This window comes from Mus caroli, chromosome 12 (genome assembly GCF_900094665.2).
Source record: "Mus caroli chromosome 12, CAROLI_EIJ_v1.1, whole genome shotgun sequence".
NCBI lineage: Eukaryota > Metazoa > Chordata > Mammalia > Rodentia > Muridae > Mus > Mus caroli.
Window position 1 is genome coordinate 45,636,458 of NC_034581.1, and position 18,282 is coordinate 45,654,739.

The window sequence follows — 18,282 nt, forward strand, 5'->3', positions numbered from 1 at the left end:
CTGGCTGTCCTGGAGCTCACTTTGTAGACCAGGCTGGCCTCGAACTCAGAAATCCGCCTGCCTCTGCCTCCCAAGTGCTGGGATTAAAGGCGTGCGCCGCCACGCCCGGCCAGAACAGCTCTCTTAAGAAAAATCACCATTCTATGAGAGATAAGCAAGAACCAGAAACACAAATGTTACATTTTCTCTCTCCTTTTGAACCCAGGATACATATGTACTCATATTGATGACACGAATACAGAAGAGGAATATTTGAAAAAGGAATAGGACTATGGGTAGAAACAAGGGCAGACTTCCCCCTGGAAAAGCATATAGCTCTTCTATTGTCTATGGATCAAAAACTATAGTGGCTGAAGAACAGTGAATTAAAGCTTGATCCTGTGAACCTGTCCCCTTTAAGATTCCAGTGCAAACAATTGTATTTACCACCAAGTACAGGCTACTAATTCAGGAGGTCCTACTTTTGAGATTACTATACATTTTTTCCATTTTTATTAGGTACTTTCTTTATTTACATTTCAAATGTTGTTCTCTTTCCTGGTTTCACTTCTAACCCCCATCCCATTCCCTTTCCCCCTGCTTATCAACCCACCCACTCCCACTTCCCTGTCCTGTCATTCCCCTACACTAGGGCATAGAACCTTCACAGGACCCAAGATCTCTCCTCCCATTCATGTCCAACAAGACCATCCTCTGCTACTATGTAGCTGGAGCCATGGGTCCCTCCATGTGTACTCTTTAGATGGTTGTTCAGTCCCTGGGAGCTCCGGTGGTACTGGTTGGTTCATATTGTTGTTCTTCCTATGGGGTTGCAAACCCCTTCAGCTCCTTGGGTTCTTTCTCTTGCTCCTCCATTGGGGACCCTGTGGTCAGTCCAATGGTTGGCTGTGAGCATCCACTATACTTTATAAGAATCCATAATTATGACATGTAGCACAAATCCAAAGTAAAGTTAAAATGCAACATCACCATATCCCAACCACCAAAAAGCGATATCCAAAAAACATGGCAAGAATAGGCAGCATTTCTCATGCAAAACTGAAACCTTAAGAACACTTAGATTAGAGCAAATCAACAACAAGAGTACATACAACTCCTTTTTTATAAAGTGCTCCATTCTTTGGTATGAATTTAACAGAATATACAATTATCAATCAAAAACAGAATAGAAGGTTAATAGTAGCCAAAAACACTTATATTTCAAATGTAAGCCTATGTTTTTTTGTTGAATTCATATGAGTAAAGTCCCAGGAATGAACGTCAATAAGACAGAATAAGTGGGAATTTATTACATGCAAAGAATGTTCAACTCTTGAATTTTCTTTGCATCATCTACATATTATCACTATATCAAAATATTCGGGATATCTATATCTTTAACTTATGTATCTTTGGCTGCATGTTTTGTTAAATGAAACTGTTACTTAACACAAATATATCCCATGGAAAATTAAACTTTGTTCAAAGAAAAAAAATGTGCTTTCATCTTTTGTCTTCTTCAAAGATATGCAATAATGATAAGGAAGTGTCTTTAATACTGAGGCCTCTATATTGGCTTGATGGAAAACTTAGTCCTTGATCTTATTTGTGGTAAAGAAAAGTTAGGGGCAGCAGGTTATAAATACTATCACACTAAGAGCTTCAGCTAAAAGACACCATAGTTCACAACAAATTTCCATTTAGATTGACTGTATATATGACTGTACATTTTCCCTTGCTTGTACATTTTTCCTTAAGGCATCAAAAATATGATATTGAGAAAAAAAATTATCTTATTGCAAAGCTGCTGGAGTGTATAGTGGGAGTCATGATTTATTTTATACACTAGAAAGAATAAAATAAAACCATTGTTAAAATCGATTTTGGATTTTTGCTGAAGGATTAGTGATTGTTCCCTAGTCTATAATAAGTAGCTTTAATACAGAATAACAGGTTTAATGACCCCTACCCCTTCAAACATTGAATCCCCAAGCAATTCTGAGAGACCATTTCTTAATATTTCCACAGTAGTGAATTTTAAGAATATTTTTTTCAGATATAAAATGTTGTGTGGGGATGTTCACAATTCTCTAGAACTGCTTAGCAAAGAATTTTCCATTTGATTACACTGAATGGAGCCCCTGATCGATGAGTTAATCAGTACTTGACCCATTTCCATCTCACTGTCTTTGGCCAGGGGACAGCTAACTGTCCTTCAAAGACAGAGCACTTATCATTTTCTGTAATGCAGACTTCTAAGAACACAACACTGGCAAGAGGTGGGCTATGTGTGATCTTCAAGGAATTAAAGAACAGCATTTCATTAAAGTGCAGTGCATTATCTAAAGCTAATAGCAAAGCGCCTAGTGTGCAGTGGACATCATCAAACCAATCACATGCTCCTCAAAACAGAAGAGGCATGGGATTTTTACTGTGATGAGTGGAACCTGATTTCCTTACCTCATGAAAACCATGATCATCCATTTTATCATGCTACCTGTGACTCTAAAAGTCAGATTCCCTCGTATGTCACTATTTCCAACAATGGAACGCATCTGATTTCATGATATTCTTCAGCTTTCTGATGGAGGGTTTATAATTCCTTGGCCTCAAGGAAACTCTCATTTTCTCATAGCTCTATGTCTCGTGCAGCTAACAATCATTGATTTCCCCCAAATTTAAGTAGTGTGGCATGAAGGGAAATGTGATTTAGTTCAATATGAAGCCTTTTTTGGAAATACAAGGTGAAAAAATGTATCGCAATTCACTTCTAATTTCACATGTGATAACACATGTTGGAGAAGATGTGGAGAAAGAGGAACACTCCTCCATTGCTGGTGGGATTGCAAACTGGTACAACCACTCTGGAAGTATCCAGCTGAAGGTACCTTAGAAAATTGGAAATAGATCTACCTGAAGACCCAGCTATATCACTCTTGGGAATATACCCCAAAGGTGTTCCACCAAGTCACAGGGACACGTGCTCCACTATGTTCATAGAGGCCTTATTTGTGATAGCCAGAAGCTGGAAACAACCNAGATGTCCCATGACAGAAGAATGGATACAGAAAATGTGGCTCATTTACACAATGTTATACTAATCAGCTATTAAGAATGAGGACATCCTGAGTTTTTCAGGCAAATGGATGGAACTAGAAAATATCATCCTGAGTGAAGTAACTCAGACCCAAAAGGATATGCATGGTATGTACTCACTAATAAGTGGATATTAGCCCAAAAGCTCTAAATATGCAAGATACAATTCACAGAACTCAAAAAGTTCAGTAAGCTTAAGTGCCCAAGGGAGGATGCCTTAGTCCCACTTGGGAGAGAGAAGAAAGCAATCAAAAGTGGGAAGGATTTGGTGGTTGTATATGGGAAGGATCCCCGGGTCTGGCAGTCTCTGGATGGTTCTTTCTTCTGTCTCAGTTCTGAACTTTGTCTCCGTAACTCCCTCCATAGGTATTTTGTTCCCCATTCTAAGAAGGAAAGAAGTATCTGCCCCAGTACAGGGGAATGCTGGGGCCAAGAAGTGCAACTGGGTGGGTTGGGGAGCAGGTCAGGGGAGGGTATAGGGGACTTTCGGGGTAGCATTTGAAATGTAAGTGAAGAAAATATCTAATTAAAAAAAGTGGGGAGGGAGGGAAGGACTTGTGAGGGAAAGTGAACTGGGTGCAGGGGAGTTGGGGATAGAGGGAAACCTGATCTGGTATTGGGTGAGGGCCAGCATAAAGGATGTAAACAGGCAACTTTGGGAAATATGAGGTGGGGAAACCCCCAGAATGCATCAGAGACATATAGGGAGGTATAGACTTCCAGGACTCAAAGGGAGGGAGGGACCTTAGATGAAACTCCTTAGATGAAAACTCCTTAGATGAAACTCAAAGGGAGGGAGGGACCTTAGATGAAACTCCCGAAAGTAGGGAGAGGGAACTTATAGAGCCCACCTTCAGCAGAAGACAGGACATCAGATGAGGGATGGGGTTGCCATGCCACAGTCACATCTCTGACCCAAAATTGTTCCTGTCCAACAGAATTACAGGGGTAGAAATGGAGAGGAGCCTGAGGAAAAGAAGATCCAGCGATCGGCCCAAAGTGGAATCCAGCTCAAGGGGAGGTTCCAAGGCCTGGCACTATTACTGAGGCTATAGAGAGCTCACAAAAAAGGGATCTATCATGACTGCCCTCTGAAAGACCCAACAAGCAGCTGGAAGAGTTAGATGAAGATATTTGCACTCAACCAATGGACAGAAGCAGCTGACCTCTGTTGTTGGATTAGGGCAGGCTTAAAGACGCTGAGGAGAAGGGTGATCCTGTAGGAGGACCAGCAGTCTCAATTAATCTGGACCCCCCCCCCAAGTTGGAGGGTGGATGGGGAGGGGTGGGGAATGGAATATGAAGTGTAAAAAATGAATTAAAAATTAAATTAAATTTTAAAAAGTAAGAAATAAAAATGTTCTAAGAACTTTCTTAATTGTATGCTATTAGGAAAATATATAGATTGTGGTCAAGCAAATATAAATTCATTTGAACTCAGAGTTTACCCATTTGACCACCTGGTATGGATACATTTTCCTACAGTGAATACTACCTGTCATCCCAATAACTCTCATTCACGTCATAGTGTTCTTGAAAAGCATTTTCTTGTTATATACTTTCAAGATTGATTCTGAGGTGCCCAAATGAAGACCATGGTGAAGTAATTTCTCTCATTCTTTCTCCATTACAAGATTATGGCTATTCATATATGCATTAGTTTTTCTCCATCAGTTGGAGGAAAATTTTTATTCACACACACATATACACACTCACTCACACACACACATCAAACTTTTATGATATAATAAATAGGATATAGAAAAATATTCAAACAGATTAACTTTCACTATGAACTATTTGAATATGTTAAGATTACATATGGGCCTATTATTTAAAGGTGAGAAGTCAGATGCTTTGTGCAAAGAAAATCTTAGTAGAACTTCAGAGATATTCTTACCTGTGATATTTCATTGGCCTAGAAATTATCAGAAATTCTACACTTGTGAAGGCAAGAGTGTCGATGCCTGGACATAGATAACTAATTTTTTTCAGATTATAAATTCTTAACCATACTTTTACTCACAAAATCGGTTAAGTGCAAACAACACATAGACGCTGGCAATCAAACAGTGTTATAGCCCTTCACCCCAAAATTCAGTTAAGACATTTCACCACTGGAAGAAGTGACCATGAATAACCAAACATTTTTTTTAATTTGTTAATCATTTTATTTGTTTATGTTTCAAATGTTATCCCCCTTACTGGTCTCCCCTTCACAAACTCCCCACCCTATACACCTCCCTTTGCCTCTAAGAGAAGAGGGTGCCCCTAACCCCCACCTAGTCTCACTTCAGCATCCCCCTTCTCTGGGGGTATCAAGCCTCCATCGGACCAAGTTTCTCCCCTCCGTTTGTTTGTTTGTTTGTTTGTTTCTTTGTTTGTTTNTTTGTTTGTTTTTCGAGACAGGGTTTCTCTGTGTAGCCCTGGCTGTCCTGGAATTCACTTTGTAGACCAGGCTGTCCTTGAACTCAGAAATCCTCCTGCCTCTGCCTCCCAAGTGCTGGGATTAAAGGCATGCGCCACCACCGCCTGGCTCTCCCCTCCTATGAATGCTAAATGTGGCAGTCTTCTGCTACATATGTAGCTAGAGCCGTGGACCAGGCCGTGTATACTCTTTGGTTGGTGATTTAGTCTCTGGGAGCTCTGAGGAGTCTGGTTAATTTATACTGTTGTTCGTCCTGTGGGGTTGCCATCCCCTTCAGCTCCTTCAGCCCTTCTCTTAACTCTTCCACTGGGTTCCCTGGGCCCAGCCCAGTGATTGGCTGGGAGCATCCACATCTGTCTTAGGCAGGTGCTGGCAGAGCCTCTCAGAGGACAGCCACACCCAAACACTTTTGGTTGAAAACTGTCATTATCAACCAGAAGCAGAAATAAACTACTCATTAGAAGTTTGCTCTTGAAATAAAGCACACATTCAGAGGTCCTTGGCTGGTATACTGGTTATCCAAGCTGAATGTAATATAGTAAGATTAAATTGTCTTTTGGTACCCAAATTTTTGTTGGTTTTAACTTTTTATGCATCTAGATATAGTTTCTGTCATGCTGTGGACCTTGAGCATTGATTTTAATTATAAAGATTAAGGAATAATGTTTCGGTATATAAAAACCGTAAAACCCAAGAGTATATGAAGAAGAGAGCTGAGAGGAGTTGTTTTTAGAAAGAGCAGAAAGGCCAAGTGAACAATTTAAAAACAGAATGAATGGAATTTAAAAATGCAAATAAATGAATCATATTTTTTCACAGAAACCAGATGCCCACTTGCTTCTATGTTACAAACCAATAGAAAAACATTATTTATTGCACAACAAAAACAAAATGATGTATTTAGAAAAACAGTCTATTGATCCATCTGGTTTCCATGTCTATATAAAAAATGGAGTGTGCAGGGATGGCACTTCAGTTAATGCCATCTCCGTTGTCTATATCAGAGTTGCTTAATCTTCCTCCAGTTTGAAAGTGGGCAAAATATGCAACATTTTCAAAAATTCTTTGTGTATCCTTCATAAAGTTTATCTGTTAAGACTTTAAAAAATAATCTAATTTTTAAAGCCTATAAAAATACTCTTACCTACATGTATCATGATATCTTATTGTGTATAACTTCTTTCAGAACCATATCAAGTGATTATGTTTGAAAGAAGTCAAATAGCCTATGATAACAGTTTTCACTTCAAATAATGTAGATGGGTGAAGAGATAAGGAACAAGTGCCTTTGCCATTGAAAAGAGACAGAAAGGGGAGTAAAGCATTTGATTCTATATAACTATTCAATGATAATCATTTAAATGCAGAAATGATGTTGTACAACACCAAACACGAGGAGCATAGATGCTAAAATATGTCTATTCTAAACTCTGGTCACATTTAAAATGTGATAACATTGAGATAAAGAGTGGTTAGTTGTTCTGTCACGTTTGAGTTCTATAATTGGACCTGGTATTGGACATTATCACTGTCACAGCTAATTTATGCCATTTGGAAAGAGTGATCCTCAATTAAGAAAATGTTTTCTTAAGATTTGCTTGTAGTCAAGCCTGTCATCCATTTCCTTAATTAGTGATGGCTGTATGAAGGCCCAGCCCAGTGTGGCTGGCACTCTGGATTGGTGGTCCTGGGTGCTGTAAAAAAAGCAGGCTGAGAAAGCCATGGAGGAGCAAGAAATTGAGCAACACTCTTCCATGGCTACTGAATCAGCTCCTGCCTCCAAATTCCTTCCCTGCTTGATCACCTGTCCAGACTTTTATCAATTATGGACTCTACTGTGTAAGTTGAAATAAATTCATTCTTTCTAAGTTGCTTTTGGTCATTGTGCTTTAAAGTCACACCCATAATAAGCCTAACAGTGACAGAAATTGGTACATTTGAATATGAAGTTCAGAGGCTTATGAAAGCACTTTAGAACTTTGTGCTTGGCACTGTGAGAGACCAGGGTAGCACATTGGTGAAGGACTAAAGGTGTCATGATGAGAGGTTGAAATTTGGCACTATGTGACAGAGTTAGAGTGCCCAAGGCGAACACAAAGGAGGCTCTCGGTGAACATTCATAGTTCACTTGCAGTGGAGACTTGAGAATTTTGGACATGACACTATCATGGGAAAACCACCAAGGACAGCAGCATGTGCAGAATGGAGCTTTCCTGAGCATAAGAGATAAGCTGCATATACTGTAGAGGACTTCCCAAGCATGTTAAAGAAACACAAAAGAGTGTGCATCAATGCCAGAGGTTTGTCTAATAATAATCTTTACACTGTTGGATTTTGGTTTGGCTTTGATTTGATTGTGGTCATTTGCAGGTTCTTCACACAAGTAATAATAAATTATTTGACTTGTTTTTTTATGTAACAAGAGCCCAAAGTTAGGATGATTTTTGAATTTTACAGAAACTTTGGAGTTTAGAAACACTTATGGATATTTTAAAATAAGTTTTCATCATTTAAAAAATATTCTGGATTTTTAGAGAGATTGGGTGTCTTAAAGTTTCAAGTTTTAAAGATATTTGAATTTGAAAGCATTGGAAATTTAAATATTGGGAATTTTTAAGTTATGCTATGTTTATATTTTGATATTAACATGAGAAATTGGGATGAACACACAAGAAAGGTTAGGCTTTAATTGTCTTGCATTATTGTGTATTACTGTGCCAACTGAACAAGGGGTCAATTGCCCTGGCTAGTTTATGTCAACTTGATACAAGATAGAGTTGTATGAGAAGGGGAAACCTTTAGTGAGAAAATACCTCCATAAAATTTACTTCTAAGCAGTTCTGCAGTGCATTTTTTAAAACAGTGTTTGATGAAGGAAGGCACAACCAACTGTAAGTTGTGCCTACCCTGATATAGTGGTACTGGATGCTGTTAAGCAAGCAGGCTAAGCAATCCATAGAAAAAGCAAGCAAGTCAATAGCACCCCTTCACAGCTTCTGCTGCAGTCTCTGTCTCCAAGGTCATATGATCTTTGAGTTCTTGACTCAAAGTTGAAACTTAGTATCAACTGTGCAAAAGTCATTTTAAGTCACTGACTCACTGAATTGAATAGTATCATATCATTTAAAAATGTGTTCAATAGGAGGCCACAGAACAGAAATATGTACATCTCTGGGGGGCTTAAAAAACATTCAGAGTTTGCCAATGGATATAAACCTGAACCCTGTTTTTATTTTTATTTTAATATTCTCTTAAACACTTCTACTTCAAATCTATTAATACATTACCATAACTATGTGTTCAATTATATGCTTTTAAAAGGGGTTAAACCATAAGAAAGAAATTGAGAATTATTACTCACTGTGGAACTGTGGGTTGAAAGGTAACAGTACACAGAAGGAAAGCTTGCAAAATCTCAAATACATAATTCACAGGGAATGTTCTCTGATAAAATTATGGATATTTTTTAGTTTGTTTCACTGGATTTAGAATAACCTTTTGTTTTATAGAATCAGAAGTTGCCTAAGTAAATACCCTGAACTCCTTGACTGATACATTTTATTTCTTTGCTGCTGAGATATTAAACAAGAGCTCTTCTTTTTTTCCTTTTGTATTTATAAGCAATTTGTCAAATTGGGAAACACAATGGGGTCAGAAATTTGTCAATCTGACTACTACTTCATTTCAGAAGTGTAAGACGTTAAACACACACACACACACACACACCATTTACTTAATTTTCCTACAGTATCTAAGGCAATTATTTCATGGAGAGTAAGTGCTAAGAAAAGACTTTGGCCTATTGAGTTGCAGTGTTTATGCACAAGCAAAATTCTGATTCTTTAGCTCTTATTGATAAAGATACAGTCCTCTTTGATTGGGAAATAATACACTCATTTTCTTCTGAACCACCAACTTGGCTTATAGTATAGAAAATCGCCTGAATCCTCATACCTAATTATGTGATTTGTAGACCAGCCCCATCAGCATCACTTCTGAGTGTTTTCAAAATACAAATTCACCCTTCAACCCTAAGACCATACTATGTTTAACAAGATTCAGGCAACTCATATACATATGAAATTTAGAGGGATGGTTATATCAGAAGCAATTCTCAAACATGATCTTCAGTTATATCAACATCACCTTTAAACTCATAAGGAGTGAAAACTCAGGCCTCCTGCCTAGCCATACTGCAAAACTTCAAAACTTCTTTGGACATTACACTTTAAGAAATGTTGACCTGGACCATTAAACTATAGTGTGCTTCAAATATTTTCAATGTTTTGAACCCTTTGGTTACCTTATTTTTCATAATATTTCTAAGACATTGGATACCTAGAAAAATGAAAGTGCCCATGTACTTAGCTGTTTCTGGAGAGTTCTAGAAATATTTTGGAATTTTAAGATAATTTAAGTATGTTTTTCTACCTGCAAATATTATTATATTAGGAATTCTTCTGCTACCTGTTGCTTCATCAAACTTTTCTCATAATTACATGAATATGCTTATTCACAACATACTTAACATTTTCTTAAACTTATCTACCAAACTGGTACAAATTAACCTTGATTATAGTTGTTGATTTTTATTTATTATTTTATAATATCATTATGTAATATAAAAAGACAAAAAAGGCATACCAGTATAAAAACAAATTTACAATAGTATAACTTCACTATAGTAAATATTTTTGTAGTCAAAAGAAAATATCTTAAAAGAGCTTTCCTCAAAACCAAACATTAATCCTGGAACCCATTATGACACTCTTCAGTCTGGGGCAGGAATTTAAATTGTTCCCATCTTTATTATTAATCTAGGTCAGACATTGATTTCCCAATGGAATTTTCTAGTATCTTTATTATAAAGTCCTCCATTTCCCTAAACAAGTTGACATACAGTTACCAGCATCCTTGTTCCATTGTGCTGTGAATAAGAATCTACTGCATCATTCACCAGGCAAATAATCCACACTTTAAAGGTCTACAGCCTTACGTCAGTGTTCTCTCAGTTACTGGTTTATGACAAGCATAGTTGTGCCCTTTGGTCAATATCTGGTATTTTTGATTGAACAATTTAATAAATGAATGAAGTGGTAATTGAAAAAAAGTGCACAGTTTTGGAGAGTAGGAGCTCCAAGAATGATGGAAACATCAAGTGTCAAAAATAATTCTGCCTTCCTTCTTATGTCAGTTTTAATAGTGCTAGAATTTTTTTTTTTTTTTTTTTTTGCTTTACCCAAATGGGGACCTTTGACAACTATAGTTACAACACAGAATAGTGCCATAGTCACATCCTGAAGAACCTTGATTAAAATCAAATGGACCTAAAATTTCTATAATTTCCAAACAAAAGAACATATATGGCATGCTCAAAATTCTGTTACTGGAAAACCGGAAAAACATTTTCTTCTCCTTTCCTATTATGGCCTCTTGATAGATCATGAAAATGCCAACCAATTAATTACATCTTGCACTTCAATAATAAAGATCATCATGATGTATTTTATTTTATTTTATATATTTTCAATCCTTAAAAATTAGTTTTCAACATACTCTATAACTTTTAAGCCTCACCATTCTATTTTTCATTGGTTGGTTGGTTTTCTTTTTGAGACAGGGTCTCTCCTTGTACTCTGGTTGTCCTAGAATTCACTGTGTAGACCAGATTAGCCTGGAAACCTCAGAGATCGACCTGCCTCAGTCTCCCTAAAATTAAAGCTGTACAAAACTAGGTATGCCAAGCTGTTTGGGTTTATTTTTTGGTGGGGGTATTCTCTATAGGAGTATCTTTGAAATTTTTTCAGACCATAGTCCTTCTGATGAAACCCTTCTTTTTCATTATCCATGCTTAGTCACCTGATGATTGACAAGAACAGGCCACTTAAGGGTTAATGGGAGGAGTCACCATCCAGGCTTTGGTTCTAGGCAAGTACATATGATATTGGGCTACTTTGGCTCCAAACTTGAAGTTGCAAGTATATGGTTGTACAATGGCTCCTCCCTGAAGACAGAGGCAGAAGTTCAGGCTTCAAGTATCTGAGGTGAAGCATCAATTTGTTATATCAATAGCTTTGGATCTATAGATTCCACAAATATTCTACACACCATGACCTAACTCAAAAATTAATTCCCACAATAATTTATTAGCTCAAACACAAGTGAATTTTAGAAATCTACTCAAGTATCAAAACTATAGAAATTTAGAGAAATATGGATAGAAGTGAAAAGATATATGTATATAATATTCTCAACCATAGTCATTAACTATATACTCTTTTATTTCACATCTCCTTTTCAAAATATCTGAGTAATCAATTAAATAATAACATTCCTAAGGCATGTAAAGCATTTCAGGGCATATATATATATATATATATATATATATATATAGAGAGAGAGAGAGAGAGAGAGAGAGAGAAATATCAAAATGTTTTTCACTGTGCTAAGAAGGAATTCTCTCCTTTTTGAGTCTCTGTCTCTCTGTGTGTCTCTGTCTCTCTTACTCTTTGTATGAGTGCATGTGTGAGTGTGTGTATATAAAAGCTCTTATTATGAAATTAAGTACGTAATATTGATTTATAGAAAGCCTCTGTATATTGTTTGTGTGAGCTCTCTCCCCAAGTATAAGTACTCACAAATGACTGCATAATGTTAAGTCCAGGTATTACTTTCTTAACCATATAAAAGGAGATTTTGGGAAAAATGAATAAATATTGAAATATGCCTTAAACTTCAGTCCAGAAAAACATCTGAAATTAAGAAATTTAACTTTGAATTCAATTACTTAAAATATTATTTTCATGGAAAATATATAAGAGATCCACAATATCTGATCACATACTTTTATTTTCTGAAATGTGTGAATGAGCTTTAGGGTCTTACTGGGAATGAAAGGATAGGGCTAAGATGTAGGAGGGAATCACACTGCTGTAGGATGGCAAATAGCAGCTTGTGCAGTATCCGACTGGCTCTTCCTGTTTAGCTCTCATCTCCCATTCTTTTTGCTATAAATGTTGTTACTAACTTGTGTTATTGGTATAAAGACTGTTATATCCATGCTCAGTTGTAAGAAAAAATAGATAGCTAAAGAGCTTTGTGTGCTAAATTTAAATCATGCTCAATTTGTGACTAGACATCTTTCAATATTTTTTTTTAAGGATCTGTAACCTATTCACAAACAATGAGTTGTCTGGTGTGTATGAAAGAGTTTTTAAACTGAAACTTGCAAAATTGCAATGTTTCAAATTTATCTTTGTCTATGATTTACGTTAGTGCTATATTTCTATAATGGCACATGTGCATTATTTTGTTAATTCCCAATCCTGTCCTCCAGGAACATCAGATTGCAGAAGATCTACTCAAATCCTCAAAATATATCCTCAAAATCCTCCGAAAAAATATTTATAATCATGAATGGTCTAGGAAGAACTCTTCCTCTATGTGTCCTGATGTATTAAATCAGCATATTCACCATTATACATTATATTTACTTTACTGAAATATCAGTATGCCTCCAGCAACGTTTTTAATTTTTCATATTGTTGAGTATCTATATAGAAATCAACAATATGTTTGGTGACATAACTCCTCAAATCTCCAAAAGCTAGACATTGATGAACGTAAGGCATTTTGTGTATGTGTGTGTGTGTGTGTGTGTGTGTGTGTGTGTGTGTATGTTTTAATGCTCATGATTTGGTAATTGGTGCAATCAGAGAGCAATAGTTCTATGGCTGTCACAGCAGTTTACAAACCTAAATTACAAACTAGGTACAAAGCATGAAGCACACTTAATAAAACTGTAAGACTTTGCTGATCCATCTAAGAGAATAGGCAGTTGTTTGTGAGTTGTCTGCTCTAGCCATGCACTAAAATGCAGTCATATGGGATCTAACTTCTATACCCTCCAACAGACAAATCACAACCAAATCATGGAATGCAGACAGAAAATACAGGTGCCCCTTCTGCAGCCTACCTATGATTATTACAGGGCTTAAAATTTTTAAAAATTATATCAGCAAATCTCTATAGCATCGATAATTCAAAAGCTTGTAATAAAAATGAAGACCTGTGCGCATTTTGTGATATAAGACTTTTTAGTGAGCATACCTTTCTTTACATGCCCACTCTATAACTCAAAAATATACAGACTCTAGTGAATGGATTCAGTTACTCCTGATATAGGAGCAGAAATCTGCCAATTTACTTATCTTTCTAACGATAACTAGAAATGTACAGTAGCACTCCCCTTGTAAGTTGTGCTATTAAAGACTTTGTAAGGCTACCATTGCTGTATTTACATAGCATGACATGAGGGGTGTAAGAAAGCAAGCAATCAGGAGCTTCAATCTGTGGCTCCAATATGTGTTAAAAATTTCCCTCTACTCCCATTATCCTGTGATTGTGTTCAGAGCTTGAAATTTTAAAATGAAAAAAAAAAAATCCCTGATAGTAGCAATCACCATTTTTCCTGTAATCAAGCCCATACTTCTTTCCATATTCTTTTGTTGAATTGCTTTTCTCTGTTTATTGTTGTTGCTAAACAAGGTGAGGCAACATTTTGCAACGATGACTTCTTTTACACTAACAAAATCTTAAATGCAGTTGCTCGTTTCTTTCCTGCTAGGTGCTATCAAATCCATCTTTATATGGGAGGCACAGACCAAGATGAGTAAATTGCTCTTAGTAGGTAGTACTCTTTTCTTGACACTAGGAAGTAAATTGTCTAAGAGTTACACAAGGTTTTACCTGCATGAGTCCCATTGATGTTAATGGGACTTAAAAGGAAAACACCCCCACCCTCAAGCAAAGCTGAGAAAAAAATAGAGTTAGTTTCTTTACGGTCTCCTCTATATTTTATGTTGCTAAGCCTGGAATGCACGCTCCTCACACACTTCTCAGTCTTCCCCTTTCTTTGACTATATCCTCCAAGATTATAAATCTTCAGCCTTTCTTTAATCATCTCTATAGACATGCTGTCAACACACACTGTTCTCAACATCATTTCCATAGTAGTGTAATTAAATGTCTCATTCTCTCATTCCCTAATGCCAAACCATGACTACTATTCAGTTATTGTACCTAGATTGGAAAATTTACTGTTGTGGTTTTAGAGAATTGTAATAAATGCATTAGATATAGTAAATTCATTGTTTATAAATTATTATAATGTTAGTTGAATATTTTCTAATCTTGCACAAATCTTAAATATAAAATTGACTAAATTATATTTTTTATTTTAAAATATCCATTAATACTATTAGCCTCATTATTATTTAAGCCTTGACTGCTTTTAATATTTCCTAAAAGTTTCATAAGGCACAAGAAGGAATAAGATCTTGGAAATGCATTGTAAGGCACTTATAACCACTTACGCTTTGGTTTCTGAAAGTGTTTCATAGAACAACCAGTGAATAACCTTATTTGCTTCTGGCAGAGTGAGTTCATGATTCCATAATGTCTGGGGAAATGAAGGACGTTCTTGTACATATGATGGAGGCAGCAATACTACAATTGTCTGATGTCACCCTTAAATAATACATTGCAACACACACACACACACATACATACACATACAAACACACACACATTTTGGGTTTATACTAATTTTTTCTCTAGCAAGTTTTGATTGTGAAGAAAATCAAACTAAACTAGCTTTGAGCAAGATTTTTATGAGTGTTTGCTTCTGTATAGAGTTCACAAAAGGCCCAATCTTGGTGCCTACCACTTTATTTCATTACGGTGGCATTAATTACTAAGCAAGATGCCAAGTAATTGGCAAGGGAATGCTCCGTGCTTATTTATCTGGTACCTTTATCCTATGCTCCTGGCTTCTCTCCTTTACTGCACTTTTACAATAGATTACCAGGGTAGGAACATAAAGAGCAAAGAGTCTTTCCTTTGCACTTTTATAACTCAACTTACCTTGAATTCTTTGCCTAATTTCAAACCATACCAATCAGAAAGGATTTGTACTAAACTAACATGTTAGTCACCACCACATATTCAAGGATCTAAAGTCTAAAACAAGACAAGACTACAGTCTTCTAAAAGCAAGTTATTTACCTCACCAAACATTCTCAATTCATTCTTGTACCTATGGATTCATTATTTCTTGGAAGCTCTGTGGGAGCCTGCCATAAAGACCGAACACATCAAGCAAACATCCTGAAGTCTCAACACTAGGGGCATCTCAAAAAACATACCAGGATGTATTTTTCTCAATTTCTTTTTATTTGCCCCCAGCTATTATCAATTGCTACGGTTTTATATCTATGTTGATCATGACAAAAGATATGTTTTTCATAAAATAACACATTTGGACATAATAACGAGAACCTTGGTTTCTATCTTCTTGTTGCAGAATAGCACGACTCGTGCTGTATAGTCGCAGTTGGCTGTCCAAGGACCCTGATGCCAAATTGCTGAGGATATTCTTGTCGCTATGACAAATTGCTTGCTGGTGGGCTGTGCAGAGTGTTGTTCTGGCAGCATCAGAGTTGTCTACGTGTCTGTCACTTGGTTAGGCTGCTTCAATCTTAGGTGATTCCACCCCACCCCACCCCCACCCCTTTCCGGTTTCCTCAATACATTTTTTTCAAACTTACCTTTGCTTCTCAGTGAATGGGGACTTTAACAGTCACTCGTAATGAGTCTATAGAAATGCCTTCCAAGCTCTCGGCACAGGTATCTGTAGGGTGAGAGGAGGATTTTTTTCACAGTACCATGCTTGTTTTCCATACAAACCTACAGGCTGCCATTACAGCCACCCACATTCCGGTTGGCAACACACTCATGCTCTGAGAGCTTTAATGAATCTAGACAAAATTGAACAGCACTTCTGACACGCAGGAAAACGGTGCATTTTAATGATATGTTGTGGGGTGATTTATTTCTTTAATCTGTAAAATATTAATGGGCAATATTTTAATTAACAGTTCGTTAAGAAAAGATTATCCTGCATTTTATCTGATTTTTTTGAAAACTAAAGATGTTGCTTTGCAAAGTTCTTATATGAAGTGTTCCTCACTAAGACGACTTAAAAAATTACATAAAAATGTACATAAGTAGGCAATAGTCAGTAAACAGATTGGCCTGGAAACCACCTAAAGGCAATCCCAGTCATATCTGTTGGCTACCTAGGAAAGCAGATAATTTAATGCTTCCAGATAATTTGAGGACAAAAATCTAACCAACTGACAGTTTTAGATAAACACTACTCCTATTTCATTACTGAGTTTTTAATTAAGTACAAATGTAAAGAGCTTTTAAGAACCATAAGGGATTCAGTATTTTTAAATTGTTTTCAAAAACTAAAAAGGACATGGCAAAAACATTTTTTTGTTTTGTTTTGTTTTTTAAAAAGCAGATATTTTTCTTAGTCCACAGAATGATAGTGAGGCTTCTCTCTGAGACATAGTCTATAGTGTTGGTTTGTTATTTAAGAGTCTAGCATGTGTAAAAAAAAAAACAGCTAATGGAGCTTTTCACAAAAGATAATATACATTGAAATAAAAGGAAATGAACAGGCTTTTAATCTTATGTGGAAAAATGTTTGTTTTTACTGCTTTTGAATATAAATGTACTCATTGCTCTTCTTGTTCAAACTGTAGCCCTGAATTAAGTGGACTTTAAAGCTCTTCTAAATACATTAAAGATATGAGATTTGTTTTCAAAGAACTATATTTATATTTCCGAATGTGGGGAGGCGGGAGGTGCTGGAATGTGGAAAGAATAAAAGCTATTTTAACAGCTCAACTCTCAGGGACATAGGTGAAAATTTCAGGACAAGGTGAAGCTTGAATTATTTTTTTTTCATTCCTATTGATAGAATTTGTCAACCCTCTGGACTGCATGGGTATTTCCAAAGTGAAATGTATCAAATTATCTTTCCCTGATATGTTTGTATTTAGCTATACTCTCTGAAGCCTTAGCAGCACACATTTCTGACACTTAGTAGCATCCAGTCTGAGGCTATTGATCCTAAAATTGCTAGGATTTTCTTAGAAGGCTGGTTGTTGGTTCTGGGCTGTTGTCACTGAAGTGGTTAAAGCTTTGTTTGTTTGTTTTGTTCTGAATGGCTCTTAATGGATTAAGCTTTAGGCTTTCACCAAAGCAGTAACTGATTGTTAAAGTAGCAAGGAGTAAACTAACCACAGGGTGTGGTGTGTGTGTGTGTGTGTGTGTGTGTGTGTGTTGCCAAGGTAAAATCAATTACTAACGCTTATGCTCTGAAACCAAGCTAGTACAATATGTGTTAAATAAGATATGTCTTATTACACATCTTTAACAAGTCTATCTCTCTAACTGGCAAGAAATTATGCTAACCCGAAATCTCAACAAATTAACTCTACTTACTCAAGATTAATTGAATTGAGTTGACTATATCTATAGCTACTGAAATAGATAATAGTACCTGTAGTTGCAAGATCACAATGTACTATGAAAATAATGTGTCATTATGCTTTGAATGTAGAACTGCTTTTCATAATTTACCAACAATACTCAAATAGTGATTCTAATCCGCTTAAACCTTCAAAGCTACCACTGGAATATTAATATATATATTAATATTATATAATACATATATAATATTAATATATATAATGCCTTCATAATATTGTGCTGTGGTTTTGGACTCTCATAATTAGGTTTTGGCTTAAGTGGTATTAAATAGGGGATTAATGAGTTGACGAGTAAAGAAACACCCATATCTGGAGAAGCAGATGGAAATGCATTAATTTATGGGACTGTTTTATACAGTGCAGTGCCAGCTCTTC

General features: G+C 36.3%; 1 long non-coding RNA gene across 1 annotated transcript in view; it reads right to left on the reverse strand.

The window, feature by feature from the left end:
- The window catches only part of LOC115032757, a 54,502-nt gene extending 38,260 nt beyond the window's left edge, over window positions 1–16,242 (reverse strand). The window contains exon 1 of the long non-coding RNA XR_003838357.1: window positions 16,111–16,242. This is a non-coding gene — a long non-coding RNA (uncharacterized LOC115032757). The remainder of the gene's footprint in view (window positions 1–16,110) is intronic.
- Window positions 16,243–18,282: the final 2,040 nt, after the last annotated feature.